At 47.7% G+C, this 14,605-nt stretch overlaps 1 pseudogene; it reads right to left on the reverse strand.

The window, feature by feature from the left end:
- Positions 1–6,560: 6,560 nt before the first annotated feature.
- Positions 6,561–9,794, reverse strand: LOC149334059 (uncharacterized; annotated as a pseudogene).
- Between the last annotated feature and the right edge of the window lie 4,811 nt (positions 9,795–14,605).

Consider the following 14,605-nt stretch of genomic DNA (forward strand, 5'->3'; position numbering starts at 1 on the left):
TGAATAAACGTCTCCTTGGTGAACTTGGAGGCCTATTTCTTTGCGGCGAATCGCTCTCCTCCCAGCGGAGGTTGAGTGCACTGCATCGGTGTCCCAGTGTGTGTGTGGTGACGGCTGATCGGGGCCCTTGGCTCGCGCGAAGCTCGAACCCGCGGTGGTTGGTGGCCTGTGTCCACGTAGAAACCCACAAAGTGTTTTTCTGGTATTTGTTTAGACTCAGACGAGAAGTGCAAGTGGAGTGAGTAGCAGTTGACCTTTTTAATATCTGGACTTGATTCCCTATAAACAAAAAGGCCGCAGGTAGACCGAAGGCTGCGCGAATCACAGAGTTGCACAAAGACGCTGTAATGTTCGAAGCTATCGCTAATAATTGAAGTTCCGCAATTGCTGAACACGGCAGCAGTGATGGGTCAACTACAACAGAATTTATAACTGTAGAGCGTACGAAAGGAGGTAGTGTCTTTCATATTTATTTGTGTTATTTCAGTCTATCAAAACAATTGTTGGATTTGGTGTGAAAAGCAAAGAGTGACGCAAATTAAATACGTCAGGAAAGTGCGAATTCCTAAGCTGGATGCGAAAACGCAGCTTATTGGATCAGGATTTCTACATTGGAAGTGAAACTGTCATGCAATGAGTCCCGAACGGAGAAATTAATACGGTGACATCGATACTGCCCCGCCTCAAAGTGGCCCGCTCGGTTTTGCCGTGCGAAAACCAAATGACAAACTCTCAGCTACCTGGAGCATTCATCGTTTTTGACGTTTTTAACAGGTTTTCGGTGTTAAACGCAGCAATGTAAAAATAATTCATGGAAATTGTGTGCGATGAATTTTTTTAAGTTTTGAGCCCCCCTTCGCCAGCCAGAGCCTTAAATGCTCTCATTATTCATCAGCGTAGAAAAACCTGTATTCGATAAACTTTTTTTTTGCTTCCTAACTTAAGAAAGAGTTTCTGTCGTTCCCTACTTCTCCATTTCTGATGTCTCGTGTGACGAGGATAATAGCCTCAGATGTTAAACAAACATGGGGAGACCTTTCATAAGCTACAGACCCGTTAAACAGGAACCCTGTTATCGGTAGTTTTCGAAACTCATTCCAAGACTTACTAATGAGCTAAGAAACAACGCTGCAAAAACTCCGAGGCTCCTACTCTGAAACCCCATCAGGTGAGGCCTGGACCAACGTACGCTGACACACATCTAAGAGACGACTGGAAAGGCGAACTAGTTGTTTATCATTGGTTTTGAAGGGAAGATACAACGCAACTGGGACGCAAGGTACGGGATATGCAGACTAGATAGGAAGAGTAAGCTGATGACAAAATTTGATGTGACGATAATTGCAGACATGAACGTAAACGAAAAGGCTTGTTTTCAACTAGATGCTTGAAACACAAATCTCTGCCTGCAGTGGCCACTCTAGAAGCGCCCCTTCATTAAATCTGCATTCGGCAGAGTGTGGTTTTTTGAAGGCATCTTGCTGCTAATGCGCTTAATCGCATGAATCGTTTCCGTCTTTGCTTTGTTACCTCACTCGCTCCGCAGCGCGATCGTTCCCTTTATATGTATGTACTGTGTGTGGCCTGAACAAAACAGCAGTTAGTAGCACCTGTGAACGTCCTTGACTGTCCTCTTTTATCCTGTCTTTTTTTTTCGCTATGTTTGTCTGAACATGCGAGTGAAGTTCGCGGTGCTGTATTTTGTTTGCCGCATCCGGTCGCGTTAGTGGAATGCCCATTGCGTTCTTCCTCTTGGGCCCTCCGCACAACCGCACAGAAGGGGGTGAGCTCAACCCAGTGGGATACGGGGGGCGCCGGATAGCGGCGGATTACGGGAAAGGTGAAAGTTCCTTCATGGACGGAGTCATTAGGTCGCATCCTGTGTGCACGTGTTTACGGCGAGGCGGACCCGCGTCACAGTGCGTGGCTTTGGTCCCATGTCTGCAGCGGCGTGCGTTGACAGCTTGAAGCGTGGTCAACAGGATATTGCCACGCTAGCTGCAGACATGGGGAGCGACGATGCGGAACAGATGGATATAAGTGACTTTCCTTGAACTTGGGTCAACTCGACGTTGGGAAAGTGAGAGTATTCGCGAAGCTCGCAGCAGGAAAGCATAAGTTTCCAAAATCGTGATGGTAGAAAGTGTGCATATGTGTACAGTGTTTGTCACGATGGGTTACCTTCTTTCCCCAGTCATTCATTGGTGGTATTATCCTTCCCAAATTGCTGATTGGTGATGTTTTCCTTTCCCCAATAAGTTATTGGGTGGATGTTTGTGCAGTACCTGATTGGTTATTCTCCCCACAGAGGGCGGGGACATAGGGTTTAAAACCAGCTGTTTCGGCAGGACCGAGGGCTGGTTTTCACGCGTAGAACTACGAGGCAGTCAAGTGTAAATATGTTTTCTCCTTGCTTGTATCTTCCTTTGTGCTTTTAATTGTTATAAAAAGTTGACCTCTCCAGAAGCGTCCTCTTGCAATGTGATTGAGCAGTTCGAATCAGCAAGACGTCAAGCATCCTACAACAATTATCATCAACCCAATTTCCCTTTATGAGATCCCAGAGTGGCGATATCAATTGGCGCAGTCATGACAGGATTTCAACTTGCGCAGCCGTAGAAGGAAACTCAACTATGCGGAAGCAGTTCACCCAGCCTCATGACTTACTAAACTTGTTTTTAAATCTGAACGAACAAACGTAGCGTTTAAACAGGACACAGAAAAATGCCTATGGTAAATGCCTATGGTTTTAGAATCAGCATAAGGAGCGTTAAATTTCCATTAAAAGCCATTTTCTGTCATGCCGGCATCTATCTGCGTTTTCTGCAGGAGCCCCCGTTTCAGGTTTTGTTCCTCAAGAAGTGTTGCCAGGGCTTACTTAACACCTTTTTGTGCAACCTTTCTCACAGACGCTCTCATCAAATCCTGTGATGAACTCGTCGCAGTATAACCGCATGTTCCGTTTCGTGGGCTTCTAGACAGCGCATGCCTGGCTTAATTATCCTAGCCTTTACCGCATGATGTGCTCCCATTGCAAGAAGCGTAAGTGAAAAAAGGTATGCATTCGGATAATGTTATAAACCATTATGATTAAATTACTATGAAATTCAGGCATTTGGGACGTCGCATTTTTTTTCAAGAGCACTGTTTGGAAGCGATCCTTCGTTATTGCAGTTTGTAGAGTATTGTGAACAAGTTTTATTTGCTATGTTGCTCTTATACCCCATTTTACGTTGTATGACTGGAATAGACAAAATGTTCCACAGACTCAACCAATCCTGAAGGAACTATACTAGAAATTAAACCATAGAGATTATTTTTAAGTGTAAGCTCAGAACGAAAAATTATAAGAAAAATGCTCCTCGTTTTGGTGAGCCCCTTAAGAACATACTATTACTGCAGAAATCTCCACTAAGACTCGCTACATGGAGATTGAAAACTGCTACGAGCAGTTATATTACTCACTGCCACTTTCCGTCCGTATACAGAAGCTAGTTTCAGGAATCAGAAAACGCTGCTGTAGAAAAATGAGTTGAATGAACTTAAGGTGTCTTCCCGAAACCTTGGTGGCTGACGGAATCTTTTTTTCATGCATTTCAGTACCATTTCAAATAAATTTCTAACCTTGTGGAAAGGAAACCTTCGACATTGCTAGTTGACTGGCTTGGACGCTGTGAAGTACGTAATGCAGCGCTTCCTGTTAGCTGAATACCAAGTCCATTGTAGGTTAGTTTAGGAGCTAAGTCCTTATCTCGGAAGAAGTGCTCAGGAAAATCCTTGGAGTAACAAGAGCGCACAGTCTCAAGATATATTTGCTAGATTCATAGAAAGCTCTTGCTGAAGATGTAATATGTTCCATGTAGCCGCGCAGTATATTTCTGTGAAGTGCAAACATGCTTAAGCCCACTGTGTATTTTTTTGCAAGTTGAGCTCTGAATTGCAACAGGGTGGAAATTTGGGCGTACTTGTAGCATCCTTTATTTTGGAGTACGACCTTCCCGTCCCTTCTGTTCCTGCGCGTTTCGTCACTATGCTGCTCCAACATAATAAGCTCCGAATGTGTAAACGAAAAAAAAAGAACAGGGTGTTTCTAAATTGGGCAATTAAGCCTCGCGGCTGAAAGCTAGTCATTTATTAATGCTTTGCAATTTGATCATGATGTGCTCATGTGTACTGAGGCAAAGAACTTTTTGACAGAGCTCCTGTAAACCGAATAAGCCGCTTTTTATGGTGGGAAGGAATAGAAAGCGCCAAGAACATTCTAGTACCTTAACTGCCTGAAGAAAGAAGGTTTTAGAATCCTTTAAACATAACATGCCAAACTGAAAACATCGTTATATCTATTTAACAGGCAAGAAAAGGGAAAAGAGGGATTCGCTATGACATACATGACGGAACCCAACAACCTCCTTAACCAAGGAGCATAGGAGGGGTTATTTATTTTAGCTTTTTATATACAGTATCGTTTGTTCATCAGTGGGAGACTAATAATGCAATCATTTTAAACATAACTGATTAGAAAACAGAAAAAACAATGAGAACAAAAGACAGCGTCAGTGAGATTTTTCCCTTGTCGTTGCATGTTTACAAAAATGTAAAGGTTTTTGTACGACAAATATTTATTAAAATATTTTTCCTTTACTTGCTCATTTCATGGCCTTTGCGTTTTCATATCAGCGGCGTGCACCGCTTTGCTGGTTTAGGACTGACGTAGTTTTAGTCTTCGTGTGATGTTTGTGTTACTTATTGGTTGGTTTGGTTGGTTTGCGGGGTTTAACGACCGAAAGCAACTCAGGCTATGAGAGACGCCGTAGTGAAGGGCTCCGGAAATTTCGACCACCTGGGATTCTTTAAAGTGCACTGACACCGCACAGTACACGAGCCTCTAGAATTTCGCCTCCATTGAAATTCGATCGCCGGGGCCGGGATCGAACCCGCGTCTTTCGGGTCAGCAGCCGACCATCATAACCGCTGAGCCACGGCGGCGGCTTTTTACCTATTAAATACGCAAAAACATGGAAGCATTGGTATCAGTTATGTCTGCCAATATTTTTAAGACATACGACTACATTCATTTATTTTAAAAAATACATATTTCACTTGTCTAGACAGCGCGTAGCGTTATCAAATACACAATGGCATTGTCAATGACAATGCAGTTATTATTCTTCCGTATGATCTTGATACAAATTACATGCGGAGGCAGCGCCGGAACATGACTTAGTAGAACGTTAAGTTGGGCGAGTTGGTATAGGTTCATGGTTGAAAAACAGCACACAAAAAACTAGACACAAGAGTAAAGGCGAGTTCAGCGCTTGTCCTGTCGTCGCCTTTACTCTTGTGTCTAGTCTTTTGTGCGCTGTTTTTCAACCATGATGCTGGAACATGACCCCCCCCCCCCGAACAAAATTTGTGGCTACGCCACTGTATGGTACGTAACCTCATTACTTACGGCAGTAGTAGTAGTAGAAGACCTTTAATCGGCCATAATTTACAGGCCGAGCATGTCGACCGCTTGAGCGACCAGAAGTCGCTGTTCTTCCTCCCCTTCAGCGCCAAGCCAGTCGAGCCAGGTGGTGCTGGATAAAGGGGGGGGGGGGTAGGAACCCGACTGCTCAGCAGCCGGGCAATAGAAGAGGCAATGGGCCAGGTCCGCATAGATCCAGGGGCAGTTGGGGCAGAAAGGGTGCGATCGATAGATATAGAGAAAGAGGTGAGACGGGGCGATGACTGCATTTATTTGAATGTGCCGAAGAAGGCGAGCCTCCGGCACCATGAGTGATGGATGAGGGGGAGGGTAAAGGCGTTTGTCGAGGCCACGGTGTAAGACATAGCTTAGGTGAGCGAACGCCGCCGCCTGCCGTCGCACGATACTATTGTGCTTCCTTCTCGCTCGACAGATGGCGCTTCCAACTTGCGCCCGTTAAGCGCCCGTAGCGGCACCGTTCGTGCCTTTAGCACAGCTTCTCCGCATGCAGCTCGAGGAAAACTTGCGGCCACCAGCTGGTTTTTTAGGCGTTTGTTATACTGTGAATCACCGCTAACTGTTTGAAAAAATTGTCCACAGATCAGGCCAAGCGCAAAGCCCCTTTATCGACGCTCGCGTAAGACGACAGACGACGCTACGGAGAAGCTTTGGTGGAGCGGGAACCAAGCATGCCAGTATTACAATGGTTTCAACTTTTCTCGGTTATAACATGGAACGAGTTTACTTCAAACTCAAGAATGAGGTAGAAGGGCGCATCAGGTTAGCAGTCGCATTTGAAAATCCAGCGGCCACTGTGCAGCGATTGGGAAATGAATGTTTGTATGTGAAAGCGACTGAACGCATGCCTTAGTGAGGTTATGCGAGAACTGCATGCGATTTCTGTGAGGATGATGAGTGGGTGTTTTCCGCAGCCCAGAAAAAGTTATAACGCAGGTAGAACTTTGTGTGTTTATTTCATACATGAAGCAAAAAGTAGTCGCTGCAAACCTGGATTGCACACAAAATACTTAAATTCTACTGTTGTGTATACAACCAAAATAACAAACAGTTAACTCAGCTGGGATCCTTGTGGTCAAACAAGTTTGGACATTTTACGCAAGTCCTGGCCTTTTTCAACGTACTTGCGTTTCATTTGACAGCAGTAATGACGCATGCGAAGGCTTATATAATAATGGAGTAGCTTCGCAAGCATGTCCTCTCTGTGGATAGTTCAAGGGAAAGTGAAAGTGAACTTGTCTAGCACAGCGTCAACTGTTTTATCGTAGGCATCTCTCAGATTTGCGTATTTGGAGAAATGCCCTTAAGCTTCCATAAAAAGCTGATAGAGGTGCATGTTAGGGTGCGTGAGCCTGCCCCTTGTTTTGCAGTTCACTAGCTCAGCTTCGGGCAACTTTGACAAGCCTTTCTCACCCTCCAGTGCTTTCTTGCACGTAGTGCAGGAGGTCTGATTGAAACTTTTCTGGATACAAAACTTGTGACATAATAAATTATACACTCAACAACACTTGCATCCTTGTTATCACACTCAAACACTTCGTCGCACTCCCAGCTCCCTTGATCGATTAGGCCGTCAAGCTTCTCTTTCAGCTGCTCCAGCTTGTTTAGCTCCTTCGATGCTGAGCTGTTATATGCGTTCTTAAAGTCAGCCAAAGTCACAATGCCGTACTGTTTTTTCTCGGAAGCTGAACAGTTACCAAACCGTGGTGGCTTCAGGAGGGAGTAAAGAGACAGCATACGGTGCAGTTTCAAGAACGTTGCGAAAGTTGGATGTTCGTTTTGGCCACCCGCTTGTCGAATAACACCAAAAAAAAAAAACATTCCAACGGGTCCTGATTCATTTTTCCGGTCAGGACATACCTGAAATCGCACTTTGTCAACAGGTAGATTGACAGCTCACGAGCAGATTTGAGCGTCACCCTTACCCTTCCGCAGTTGACCGGCTTAGGAAGAGATCTTGAGAAATTTCTCCTTTTGCAACTTCTTCCTCCCATTCGTCAAGCCAATCAGAGGCACTCTCAAGAACTTTAAGATCATTGCAGTCTATAGTCAGGCCTTCTTCTGGAAAGCGCCGGTTGAGGGCATCAAATAAGTTGTTCATGAAGATTGTGAACTCAACGGTTGGCTCGACATTAAAGAGCCGAGGTGCTCCTCTACGTGCGTAAAACAAAATTCCTTTTGCTACGGAATTGCTGAAAATTTGGGTTGCCAATTTCACTCTCATTTTAAGCATGTTAGAAGGATTAACATGGTTGAAAGTCAGTTTTGGGCATACTCTCAGCTCAGTTGCGTTCTTGGTGTCTGCTACGAACAAGGAATCGTAGCAAGACCATTTAATGAACTTTCCGCCTTTCTTCAACACTTTCTTCTCATACAGACGATTGCGTATGCACTTGAAGAGATGAGGCGCATCTGTGAAGACATGCACCTTTCGCGATGAATCCAGTTGGTGCTCAAAGGTATTTACAACATGCCCCAGAGCACCGCTGATTCCAAGCTGTCTCCACATAGCTCTGTTAGTAGAGGCGCCATCACAAACAACTCCATCAACGATAAGGCCCGCTTCTTCTAAGTGTACTATGCACTGAAGCAGTAGCTGTGCTAAGACCGTCCCTTTCGTAGGTCCCTTGGCGGCAAACACAGCCACTGTCTGCAAATATTTTTCCCCGAACGGTGCGAAGGCGAAAACCAGCCCGTGATCAGCTGGCTCATTGCTTTGGTTGTTCTTCTCACCAAAGTCAACAAGACCGGCATATGTCATTGTTCGTGAGTTCACCGTGATCTCCTTTCTAACTTGAATCTCGTCAAGAATAACGATCCCTCTTCGTTGGAATGCTGGTTTCGAGGCAACTTTCATTTTAAGGGCCTTAAAAAACGCTTCGTCAAAGCCACACTTCAGCCTGACTAAGCTGATGTACTTCCTGATTGTCGAAACGCATGGAAGAGGTAATATTGCATTGCTGCGCAGGAAAGAGTATGCCGCAGGGCTTCGGATGTTTAGCAAAAGGCACAGCAGCAGCCATTTGTCAGTGTATCTCCTGTTCTTCGTATTGCGTTTAGCTGCAGCAATGCACTCCTTTACAAGAAGCAACTGTGCTGCAGGTAAATCCATACTTTCTAGCTTCTCTGCGAGCCTTTCCTCTTTCACTTTTGCGAGTTCTTCCTGACAGTTTTTCAACTGTTTCATCAGAAATTTGTTTCGTGCTAAAAGTCGTGCTCGAGACCGCAGTACAGTGGCTTTTGCATGGCGCAACGCGTTGATTCTTTTAAGTTGGGCAGACGGTACACCTTTCCTCAAAGCAGAAAGCCTGATCCGTTGAAGCGGTACCTTTTGCTTTGCCCTTGCCGTTTGGCGGTCAGCATGCAATTGCAGAGTGTTGTGGAGGCCACTGCATGGCCGACATATTCCGCCTGCAGGCGATAATAACGGGCATTTGTTATGTCTCCACTTTTTTTTGGTTGTCCACATCAGCACATTCGGGCAGCACAGACGGAAAGCTTTTTAAACTCGGTCCGCCGCAGCAAACGTTCACATTGTCAAAAGTCCTTACCATTTTCTGAAGTTCAGATGTTGTTGAGACAGACGGGTTGATTCCAATTTCTGTGCAGTCAACTGGCCTGTCGAAAATGTAGGCTTGGACCACCATGTCAGAGTTTACGAGCAAGGACTTCTTATTAAATATACAGCAGCTTCAGTCACTGTACACTACGCGAGCATCCCTGACCAGAATGTCTTTGATCCCCTCTTCGTCGATCCGATGTACTGCCCACGATGACCTCGGTAGGCACATGTTTGCTACCAAGTCAAATAAGTCCTCGAATGAAGACTGGTTAAGAGCTTCCATGTCATCGCTGTTTTCGTCTTTATGGCTCGTGGCTGCGGTCTTCGGCACTTCCGCACCATGTGATGAACCCTCAGGTATGCTGGTGTAATTCGGAGGACGCGCAGAAGTTGCCACAGGTTTCTCTATCCGCTTCACTCTTTTTCGGGGACTCTTGATCTTCTTGGAAAGGTAACTCGGTGCTCCTTCGAAATTGAAGGCACAGCGTCCTTTGTTAGGCCGGCTCTTCTATTCCCTGACATCAGAACGTGACCATCTATTTCGGAGGACCACGTTTTTAGAATAAAATGAGGAGCGAAATGCTTCTCACACACACGGTCCGTCCGTTGCAGCACGCGACCTTTGCGCGGGATTGCTCTTCTCCATGCCTCCAACCTCTCGTCGTCATTTGGTGGCTTGAAAAGTGATAACTTTTCTGCACAAGACTTGTAGCCAGACTTACAAAAATGCACGAAGCACTTCTCCATGTCACCAGTGCATCAGTGTGGGGTGAAATTGAAGAGCAAGCTTCAAAACAGTGACACCACACCAATAAACACGACTGACACAAAAGCGATATCTGGACGGGACAAGGCGCGTAAATAAAGCGCGCGCGCGCGCGCATGCAAGCTCCCTAGCGGGCCGTAAAGTCTCTGAAACTTTAACGGGCCGCAGTTTGGTGCGCCCTCTCTTGAACTGCCGGCCAACTACTGCACTATCCTCTCCGCTCGGAGCGGCGCCTCTTCGTTGCCGTTCGCTCACCTAGCCTACTCTTACACCGTGGTCGAGGCAGAGCTCGAGGTAGACCTCTTTTATGGTGCGGCGAAGGGTGAGTTTCAAGGCAATACGAGGGTGTTCACAACAGCCACGAGAATGGTTTCTAGAACACCGCTTGACAGTAAACAGTTGCTTCATACGGAAATGCAGTGCTTTGTGGCTGAATTGGAGGAGGAAAGCGCGGTGCCAAACTTCTCTTGCTGTGCAAATTGCTCAGACCTCTTTTATGGTGCGGTGAAAGATGAGTTTCAAGGCAATACGAGGTTATTCACAACAGCCACTAGAATGGTTTCTAGAACACCGCTTGACAGTAAAAAGTTGCTTCATACAGAAATTCAGTGCTTTGGGGCTGAATTGGAGGAGGAAAGCAGCGCGGTGCCAAACTTCTCTTGCTGTTCAACTTGCGCAGAAGCACGAGGACTAAGCACAGACAATAAAAAGCGCTCGTCCTTGGGTTTGTCTGTGCTTCGTCCTCGTGCTTCTGCGCAGCTGTTTCAGTATGCATATCAACCAACTAGCCCAACTTTCTGTTCTCTTGCTGTTCCTTGAACAAAAATGTCACGGGTGCACAAAGTCGGGTTAGGTGTAGCAATGCGAAAACATTTTTTTTACTGCTGTCGGTTATGTCGCTGAGGTTTCGTTATTTAATGCCTTTGCCATTTCTAACCCGTGTTTTCGCTCTAACTTTGGTTCTACCGTATCCGAAGATCTGGATTCCGTTGCGTCTAGTAGGCACACCAAACTACTAATAATTAATTAGTTCATTTAGATGATAATTAATTTATTAATTAAACGAGCAGTCGATTAAATTGCCGATCAGTGTAAGAATTTACTAGTCTGGCTAATTATTTTGGTCAATAATTTAATTACCAAGTTGATTAACAAATTTGCTGACAACTGAATATAATGCTACTTAATTGATTATTTTGTAAAGAGGAAAAGGGGCAGCGGCGGCAGCCGCACCGCCAGCGCACGGAGCGAGATCATTCGGTTGAGGGCCAGACCGGAGCTCGGACCGCCATTTTGGCTAACTGTCCTTAGGCTCTTCTCCCTGTAAATTCTGGTACAATTTTGTGGAACTGTGCTGAGTGCAGCCTTCGGCCTACGTCCTGGAGCTTCGCAGCAGAACCATCGCATCAACTATGTCCACCGACGCAAGCCAGTCATCTGCCCCTTCGCCTACGGCCGTCGTTTGCACGGGCGCTCTCCGACAACGGGACCCAGCCATATTTGACGGGTCCGATTACCACGACGTGAAGGGTTGGCTTGCCCCCTTCCAGAGGGTAAGCGGCCACAACCGGTGGGACGACGCTATGAAGCTCAACAACGTGGTGTTCTACCTGTCGGACGTGGCCAGCCTATGGCACAGAGACCACGAAGCAGAGTTTACCACCTGGTCGGCCATCAAAAGAGCCCTTTCAGATATCTTTGGGCACCCTGCAGTACGCAAGCTACGCGCCGAACAGCGCCTGCTAGTGAGAGCTCAGCTGCAGGAAGAATCGTTCACCAGCTACATCGAGAATGCCATCAAACTCTGTAGAAGGACGGACTCGTCTATGTTCGAGGCGTACCGAATCGAGCACATCCTTAAAGGCATCGAAGCTTAAACATTTCAGATGCTATCATTCGGAACCTTACTGTTATTGGGGTTTAACGTCCCAAAGCAACTCAGGCTATGAGAGACGCCGTAGTGAAGGGCTCCGGAAATTCCGACCACCTGGGGTTCTTTAACGTGCACTGACATCGCACAGTACACAGGCCTCTAGAATTTCTCCTTCATCGAAATTCGACCGCTGCGGCCGGGATCGAACCCGCGTCGTAATTTGTTTCGAGACCAATATCGTAGTTTGTTTCGAGACCAAAGATTACTCGCCTCTGGGGGCGCTGTATTAGCGGAGTTCAGTCTATTAAGGACGCCGCGCTCTGAATAATAGGGGCTCTCAACGTCAATCTGCGTCTGCGTCCGTGTCCCTCTCTGCTCAGGCCGCCGTCTCGGCGTGCTTCAACGTGCTCCGCCGTGGAGTTCGCGGCAGCCACGCCGCACAACATTTCGGCGAGGAGAATGGGATCCACAGGCATAGTGCTTATATGTAAGTGAGGATATTCTGCTTACGTTTCCACCACACCTACTACTACTGCTGCCCTACCTTAAAGGGTCCCTGAAACGGGGTCCATGTAGGCAAAGAGAAGTCGAAGTATTGATAGACATTGAACGATCCATCATCCTACCGCAAAAATTTTTGATCTACCTTGTGTGGAACCAGAGATAATGGCTATTAAAAATGACCACCAGCCTTTTCCCTCTCAACTCGTACACCGGGGTGAACCATAAAAAAATAAACATTACAGGCCGGGACCATGCTCCGCCCACAAATACGTCATCGACGAGATCGGTTTGTTTACTTCCGGTTGACGCGCTCTTTCGCTCGCTCGCTCGCTTTCGCGCTGTCTGCTGTGTTCACCTGTGTCTCGCAACCGTCGCTGCGGCTTCTCTCGTACTATGGACCCCGAGCTGAAGGAACGACTTTTGCGGATGAGTGCCGAAATGGGATTTCAGCCTTAAGGCGGGGACATATGTGCGAAAAGTGTGCGCGATTCGCTGCGGCGCGCCGTTGTGAACGACGTCGTAACGACCGATCGCAGCTCGTCGCCTGCGTCCAACCTGCTGGATGTCAACGACGAGCCGCGCGCGGAAAACGCAACGACGGGAAGCGGGAGCCAATACGAGCGCGGAGAGCGGCAGCGTCATGGTGCCGTACAGCGCGCTGCTCAGGGCGCTCGGGGCCGAGCCACGCCGGACCGGCCTGCCAGTCTCGATGCTGGCCGCTGGCGACTGAAAAACGCGCTAGTATTGTTTGTTCTCGTCCATAGCAAGCCCTGGGATAGATGCATGTCAAAAATGCATACTTTCTGGCGATCGTTGGCCAATACCGAGTTGCTGGTAAAAGTGATGACTGCGATACAAGCAAATTTCATCCCACAGCCGCTTTGGTGCTGCTGCTACTTGGTGCGGTTCGCCTACCGTCAGCTAGCTCCGTTGCTGAAGGCATCGTGGAAATCGAACATATCTTTTATTATGGGACAAGTTAGCAGTAAAGCGATGTGAATAGTAGGCATTTTATTACAGCGCAGGCGACTTCCGAAGCGCCGTCAGCTGCGTATGCGAAACCAGATAGGCCTAGCGACGACTAGGGCAGCCTGGGACCAGCGCGCAGTTCGTCGCGCGGCGTTGCCGCAGGCGGTGTCGTTGCCGAAAGATCCACTTTTGCACAGACATATTTTCGTTGCTCGAATCTAGGAAGCATCCTCTCTGGTATCATGGCTGTTTTGCATTTTCTTGTGCGAACGTGATGTATACGCCGAGCATGCCGGCCGGCCGGCCAGCCTGGATCCCGTCTGCCGGCGTCATAAAAACGAGCTAAAGTGTGTTCTTGACGTAAATAATAAACCCTGGGATAAGAAATGTGAAAAATGTGTCATTTTTGAGGATCGCTGACCAATACTGAGCTGCTGGTAAAGGTAACGACTGTGATACGAGCAAATTTCTTGCCACAACCGTCTCGCAGCTACCGCTGGCCGGACGTGGGGTCCGGCTCGCCTGGCGCCCGCTCGCTTCGCTGCTGAAGGAGTCGCGGAAAGTGACCATACTATTATTTTATTGTGAGATGAGGCTGTTGACTGCAAAGCGATGTGTAGAGTAAGCCTTTTATTATAGCTCAGGCGACTTCCGAAGCGCCGGCCGCTGCAACTTCGATGCCATAGAGGCAATAGGCCTAGCGACGACCACGGTAGCCAGGCAGCAGCAGGGCTCGTCGCCCGGAGCGCCCGCGAGCGGTGCCGCTGCCGAAAGCTCGCAACATAAGCAGGCATGGTTTGTCGCTGCTCGAGAAGTATTTCTGATAACAAGGCGATCTTGCCTTGTGATATTTTTAGGCCATCCCAAGCAGCGCTCAGGCATTGCTGCACGGCGGCGAAGTGCGACACCGGTTGTGAGCGGAGCTTGGGTAGAGCGGCGCAGTGATGCTCACCGCTCCGTGTGTCCCTGCTTGTAGTAGGGCGGCAGTTCGCAAGCGACGATCGGTGCGGCGCGTCGGCCAAGTTTTTAAGGACACGCCGTTCAGAAATCGGGCGCTGAATCCTGACGACGACGACAGCTCACTCACTTCCATCTTTCGGCAGACAGTGCCGAAGGGCAACATCTTGCCGAACCCTGGCTTTGCAACCAACGACACAGTACGGCCGGTACATTTTGATTGCGCATGCGACGGAGGTCGCGACAGAAATCAGTAGTGCGGTGACTCCAAATCGCACCTCGATTCTCGATTCGGTTCGGCGGCGGCGCCGGCGCAGTGACACAAGTGGCACGAGCAGACGAAAACATTGTAAACCGGAAGTGCAGTACTAATTTCTGACACCCAACACACAATAACCGCGTAAACATGCATATAAACGACAACTCTCCTTGCTGAAATGCGAAATGGTTCCGTAAAGAGTAGGAATGTGAAGTATCTAGAGCTTTTAG

The sequence above is a fragment of the Amblyomma mixtum genome, chromosome 8, assembly GCF_055824585.1.
Source record: "Amblyomma mixtum isolate Tamu chromosome 8, ASM5582458v1, whole genome shotgun sequence".
Lineage (NCBI taxonomy): Eukaryota > Metazoa > Arthropoda > Arachnida > Ixodida > Ixodidae > Amblyomma > Amblyomma mixtum.